The 6,000-nt window shown below is 40.4% G+C and overlaps 2 protein-coding genes across 2 annotated transcripts in view; one reads left to right on the top strand and one right to left on the bottom strand.

Moving 5' to 3' along the window:
* The window catches only part of LOC307067901 (RAD52 motif-containing protein 1-like), a gene marked incomplete at both ends in the record, with an annotated part of 661,371 nt that overhangs the window by 41,895 nt on the left and 613,476 nt on the right, over positions 1–6,000 (top strand). The gene's annotated exons all lie outside the window — the stretch shown is intronic.
* LOC307067390 (exocyst complex component 7-like) overlaps positions 1–6,000 on the bottom strand; it is a gene marked incomplete at both ends in the record, with an annotated part of 85,984 nt that overhangs the window by 14,685 nt on the left and 65,299 nt on the right.

Raw genomic sequence — 6,000 nt, 5'->3', positions numbered from 1 at the left:
GACTGGTGTGAGATGATATCTCATTGTAGTTTTGATTTGCATTTCTCTAATGATCAATGATGTTGAGCATTCTTTCATGTGTTTGTTGGCAGTCTGTATATCTTCTTTGGAGAAATGCCTATTTAAGTCTTCGGCCCATTTTTGGATTGGGTTGTTTGTTTTTTTGCTATTGAGCTGCATGAGCTGTTTATAAATTTTGGAGATTAATCCTTTGTCAGTTGCTTCATTTGCAAATATTTTCTCCCATTCTGAGGGTTGTCTTTTGGTCTTGTTTATGGTTTCCTTTGCTGTGCAAAAGCTTTGAAGTTTCATTAGGTCCCATTTGTTTATCTTTGTTTTTAGTTCCATTTCTCTAGGAGGTGGGTCCAAAAGGATCTTGCTGTGATTTATGTGATAGAGTGTTCTGCCTATGTTTTCCTCTAGGAGTTTGATAGTTTCTGGCCTTACATTTAGGTCTTTAATCCATTTTGAGCTTATTTTTGTGTATGGTGTTAGGGAATGATCTAATCTCATACGTTTACATGTCCCTGTCCAGTTTTCCCAGCACCACTTATTGAAGAGGCTGTCCTTTCTCCACTGTACATTCCTGCCTCCTTTATCAAAGATAAGTTGGCCATATGTGCGTGGGTTTATCTCTGGGCTTTCTATCCTGATCCACTGATCTATCTTTCTGTTTTTATGCCAGAACCACACTGTCTTAATTACTGTAGCTTTGTAGTATAGTCTGAAGTCAGGCAGCCTGATTCCTCCAGCTCCGTTTTTCGTTCTCAAGATTGCTTTGGCTATTCGGGGTCTTTTGTTTTTCCAAACAAATTTTGAAATTTTTTGTTCTACTTCTGTGAAAAATGCCAGTGGTAGTTTGATAGGGATTGCATTGAATCTGTAGATTGCTTTGGGTAGTAGAGTCATTTTCACGATATTGATTCTTCCAATCCAGGAGCATGGTATATCTCTCCATCTATTTATATCATCTTTAATTTCTTTCATCAGTGTCTTATAATTTTCTGCATACAGGTCTTTTGTCTCCTTAGGTAGGTTTATTCCTAGATATTTTATTCTTTTTGTTGCAATGCTAAATGGGAGTGTTTTCTTGATTTCATTTTCAGATTTTTCATCATTAGTGTACAGGAATGCCAGAGATTTCTGTGCATTAATTTTGTATCCTGCTACTTTACCAAATTCATTGATTAGCTCTAGTAGTTTTCTGGTAGCATCTTTAGGATTCTCTATGTATAGTATCATGTCATCTGCAAACAGTGACAGCTTTACTTCTTCTTTTCCAATTTGGATTCCTTTTATTTCCTTTTCTTCTCTGATTGCTGTGGCTAAAACTTCCAAAACTAGGTTGAATAAGAGTGGTGAGAGTGGGCAGCCTTGTCTTGTTCCTGATCTTAGTGGAAATGGTTTCAGTTTTTCACCATTGAGGACAATGTTGGCTGTGGGTTTGTCATATATGGCCCTTATTATGTTGAGGAAAGTTCCCTCTATGCCTACTTTCTGCAGGGTTTTTATCATAAATGGGTGTTGAATTTTGTCGAAAGCTTTCTCTGCATCTATTGAGATGATCATATGGTTTTTCTCCTTCAACTTGTTAATATGGTGTATCACATTGATTGATTTGCGTATATTGAAGAATCCTTGCATTCCTGGAATAAACCCCACTTGATCATGGTGTATGATCCTTTTAATGTGCTGTTGGATTCTGTTTGCTAGTATTTTGTTGAGGATTTTTGCATCTATGTTCATCAGTGATATTGGCCTGTAGTTTTCTTTCTTTGTGACATCCTTGCCTGGTTTTGGTATCAAGGTGATGGTGGCCTCGTAGAATGAGTTTGGGAGTGTTCCTTCCTCTGATATTGTTTGGAAGAGTTTGAGAAGGATGGGTGTTAGCTCTTCTCTAAATGTTTGATAGAATTCGCCTGTGAAGCCATCTGGTCCTGGGCTTTTGTTTGATGGAAGATTTTTAATCACAGTTTCAATTTCAGCGCTTGTGATTGGTCTATTCATATTTTCTATTTCTTCCTGAGTCAGTCTTGGTAGGTTGTGCATTTCTAAGAATTTGTCCATTTCTTCCAGGTTGTCCATTTTATTGGCATAGAGTTGCTTATAGTAATCTCTCATGATCTTTTGTATTTCTGCAGTGTCAGTCGTTACTTCTCCTTTTTCATTTCTAATTCTATTGATTTGAGTCTTCTCCCTTCTTTTCTTGATGAGTCTGGCTAATGGTTTGTCAATTTTGTTTATCTTCTCAAAGAACCAGCTTTTAGTTTTATTGATCTTTGCTATTGTTTCCTTCATTTCTTTTTCATTTATTTCTGATCTGATCTTTATGATTTCTTTTCTTCTGCTAACTTTGGGGGTTTTTTGTTCTTCTTTCTCTAATTGCTTTAGGTGCAGGGTTAGGTTGTTTGCTCGAGATGTTTTCTGTTTCTTAAGGTGAGATTGTATTGCTATAAACTTCCCCCTTAGAACTGCTTTTGCTGCGTCCCATAGGTTTTGGGTCATCGTGTCTCCATTGTCATTTGTTTCTAGGTATTTTTTTATTTCCTCTTTGATTTCTTCAGTGATCATTTCGTTATTGAGTAGTGTATTGTTTAGCCTCCATGTGTTTGTATTTTTTACAGATCTTTTCCTGTAATTGATGTCTAGTCTCATAGCATTGTGGTCGGAAAAGATACTTGATACAATTTCAATTTTCTTAAATTTACCAAGGCTTGATTTGTGACCCAAGATATGATCTATCCTGGAGAATGTTCCATGAGCACTTGAGAAAAATGTGTATTCTGTTGTTTTTGGATGGAATGTCCTATAAATATCAACTAAGTCCATCTTGTTTAATGTATCATTTAAAGCTTGTGTTTCCTTATTTATTTTCATTTTGGATGATCTGTCCATTGGTGAAAGTGGGGTGTTAAAGTCCCCTACTATGATTGTGTTACTGTCGATTTCCCCTTTTATGGCTGTTAGTATTTGCCTTATGTATTCAGGGTGCATAAATATTTACAATTGTTATATCGTCTTCTTGGATCGATCCCTTTATCGTTATGTAGTGTCCTTCTTTGTCTCTTCTAATAGTCTTTATTTTAAAGTCCATTTTGTCTGATATAAGAATTGCTACTCCAGCTTTCTTTTGATTTCCATTTGCATGGAATATCTTTTTCCATCCCCTTACTTTCAATCTGTATGTGTCTCTAGGTCTGAAGTGGGTCTCTTGTAGACAGCATATATATGGGTCTTGTTTTTGTATCCATTCAGCCACTCTGTGTCTTTTGGTGGGAGCATTTAGTCCATTTACATTTAAGGTAATTATTGATATGTATGTTTCTATTCCCATTTCCTTAATTGCTTTGGGTTCGTTATTGTAGGTATATTCCTTCTGTTGTGTTTCTTGCCTAGAGAAGTTCCTTTAGCATTTGCTGTAAAGCTGGTTTGGTGGTGCTGAACTCTCTCAGCTTTTGCTTGTCTGTAAACGTTTTAATTTCTCCATCAAATCTGAATGAGATCCTTGCTGGGTAGAGTAATCTTGGTTGCAGGTTTCTCTCCTTCATCACTTTAATTATGTCCTGCCACTCCCTTCTGGCTTGTAGAGTTTCTGCTGAGAGATCAGCTGTTAACCTGATGGGGATTCCCTTGTGTGTTATTTGTTGTTTTTCCCTTGCTGCTTTTAATATGATTTCTTTGTGTTTAATTTTTGACAGTTTGATTAATATGTGTCTTGGCGTATTTCTCCTTGGATTTATTCTGTATGGGACTCTCTGTGCCTCCTGGACTTGATTAACTATTTCCTTTCCCATATTAGGGAAGTTTTCAACTATAATCTCTTCAAATATTTTCTCAGTCCCCTTCTTTTTCTCTTCTTCTTCTGGAACCCCTATAATTCGAATGTTGGTGCGTTTAATGTTGTCCCAGAGGTCTCTGAGACTGTCCTCTATTCTTTTCATTCTTTTTTCTTTATTTTGCTCTGCATCAGTTATTTCCACTATTTTATCTTCCACCTCACTTATCCGTTCTTCTGCCTCAGTTATTCTGCTATTGATCCCATCTAGAGTATTTTTCATTTCATTTATTGTGTTTTTAATCGATGCTTGATTCATCTTTAGTTCTTCTAGGTCCTTGTTAACTGTTTCTTGCATTTTGTCTATCTTATTTCCAAGATTTTGGATCATCTTTACTATCATTATTCTGAATTCTTTTTCAGGTAGACTGCCTATTACCTCTTCATTTGTTAGGTCTGGTAGGTTTTTATCTTGCTCCTTCACCTGCTGTGTGTTTTTCTGCTTTCTCATTTTGCTTATGTTACTGTGTTTGGGGTCTCCTTTTTGCAGGCTGCAGATTCGTAGTTCCCGTTGTTTTTGGTGTCTGTCCCCCGTGGCTAAGGTTGTTTCAGTAGGTTGTGTAGGCTTCCTGGTGGGGGGGACTAATGCCTGTGTTCTGGTGGTTGAGGCTCGATCTTGTCTTTCTGGTGGACAGGTCCACGTCTGGTGGTGTGTTTTGGGGTGCTTGTGGCCTTATTATGTTTTTAGGTAGCCTCTCTGCTAATGGGTGGGGTTGTGTTCCTGCCTTGCTAGTTGTTTGGCATAGGGTGACCAGCACTGTAGCTTGCTGGTCGTTGACTGAAGCTGGGTGCTGGTGTTGAGATGGAGATCCCTGGGAGATTTTCGCTGCTTGATATTATGTGGAGCTGGGAGGTCTCTTGTGGACCAGTGTCCTGAGGTTGGCTCTCCCACTTCAGAGGCACAGCACTGACTCCTAGCTGCAGCACCACGAGTCTTTCATCCACCCGGCTCAGAATGACAGTGAGAAAAAGTAGAAAGAAAGAATTAGTAGAAGAAAGAAAGAGAGAGGGAAAGAAAGGAAGAAGGGAAGAAAGGAAGGAAGGAAGGAAGAAAGAAAGAAAGGAGGGAGGGAGGGAGGGAGGATGGAAAGGAAGAAAGAAAGAAAGGAGGGAGGGAGGGAGGAATGAAAGCAAAAGGAAGAGTGAATGGAAGAAGGGAGGGAGGGAGCGAGGAAGGGAAGAAAGAAAGAAAGACAGGAGGGAGGGAGGGAGGAAGGAAAGAAAAAGAAAGTGGAAAGAAGAAGGGTGGGAGGGAGGGAGGGAGGAAAGAAAAAGAAAGAAGGAAAGGAGGAGTGGAGGGAGGGGGGGAGGAAGGGAAGGTAGGAAAAAAAGAAAGAGCAGGTAAAGTAAAATAGAATAAAGTCTGAAATATAGTAGCGTTATTAAAATTAATTATTGAAAAAAAAAAAAAACACGGACCGATAGAACCCTGGGACATATGGTGGAAGCAAAGCTATACAGAGAGAATCTTACACAGAAGATTACACATACACAGTCACAAAAAGAGAGCAGGGGGAAAAATCAAAAATCTTGCTCTCCAAGACCACCTCCTCGATTTGGGATAATTCGTTGTAAAAAGAGGAAAAGGGCGAGAAGTCTGAAATCTTGCTAAGTCCACCTCCTTAATTTGGGATAATTTGTTGTAAAAAGGGGGGAAAGTCTTAAATCTTGTCCTCAAAGTCCACTTCCTCAATTTGGGATGATTCGCTGTCCATTCATACACTCCACAGACGCAGGGCACATCAAATGGACCGTGGAGCTTTAATCCACTGCCTCCGAGGCTGCCCAGAGAGATTTCCCTGTCTCTGCTCTCACAACTCCCGGGTCTCAGCCTTGGACCTGGCCCCGCCTCTGCGCGTAGGTCGCCGGAGGGCGTCCGTTCTTCGCTCAGACAGGACGGGTTTAAAGGAGCTGCTGATTCGGGGGCTCTGGCTCACTCAGGCAGAGCGGCGGGAGGAGAATGCCCTCTCCTCGCGCACCAGACAACAAAAGGGAAAAAAGTCTCTTGCCTCTCCGGTAGCTCCAGACCCTTTCCCCGGACTCCCTCCGGGCTAGCACTAACCCCTTCAGGCTCTCTTCCTGCCGCCAGCCCCAGTCCTCTCCCTGCGCTCCGACTGAAAGCCGATACCCGAGCCTCAGCCCCCAGCCCCGCCCGCCCCGTGGGC

Source organism: Hyperoodon ampullatus (genome assembly GCF_949752795.1).
Source record: "Hyperoodon ampullatus genome assembly, chromosome: 19".
Lineage (NCBI taxonomy): Eukaryota > Metazoa > Chordata > Mammalia > Artiodactyla > Ziphiidae > Hyperoodon > Hyperoodon ampullatus.
Note: the sequence above shows the minus strand (reverse complement) of the source record. Positions and strands in the feature narration are given on the sequence as shown.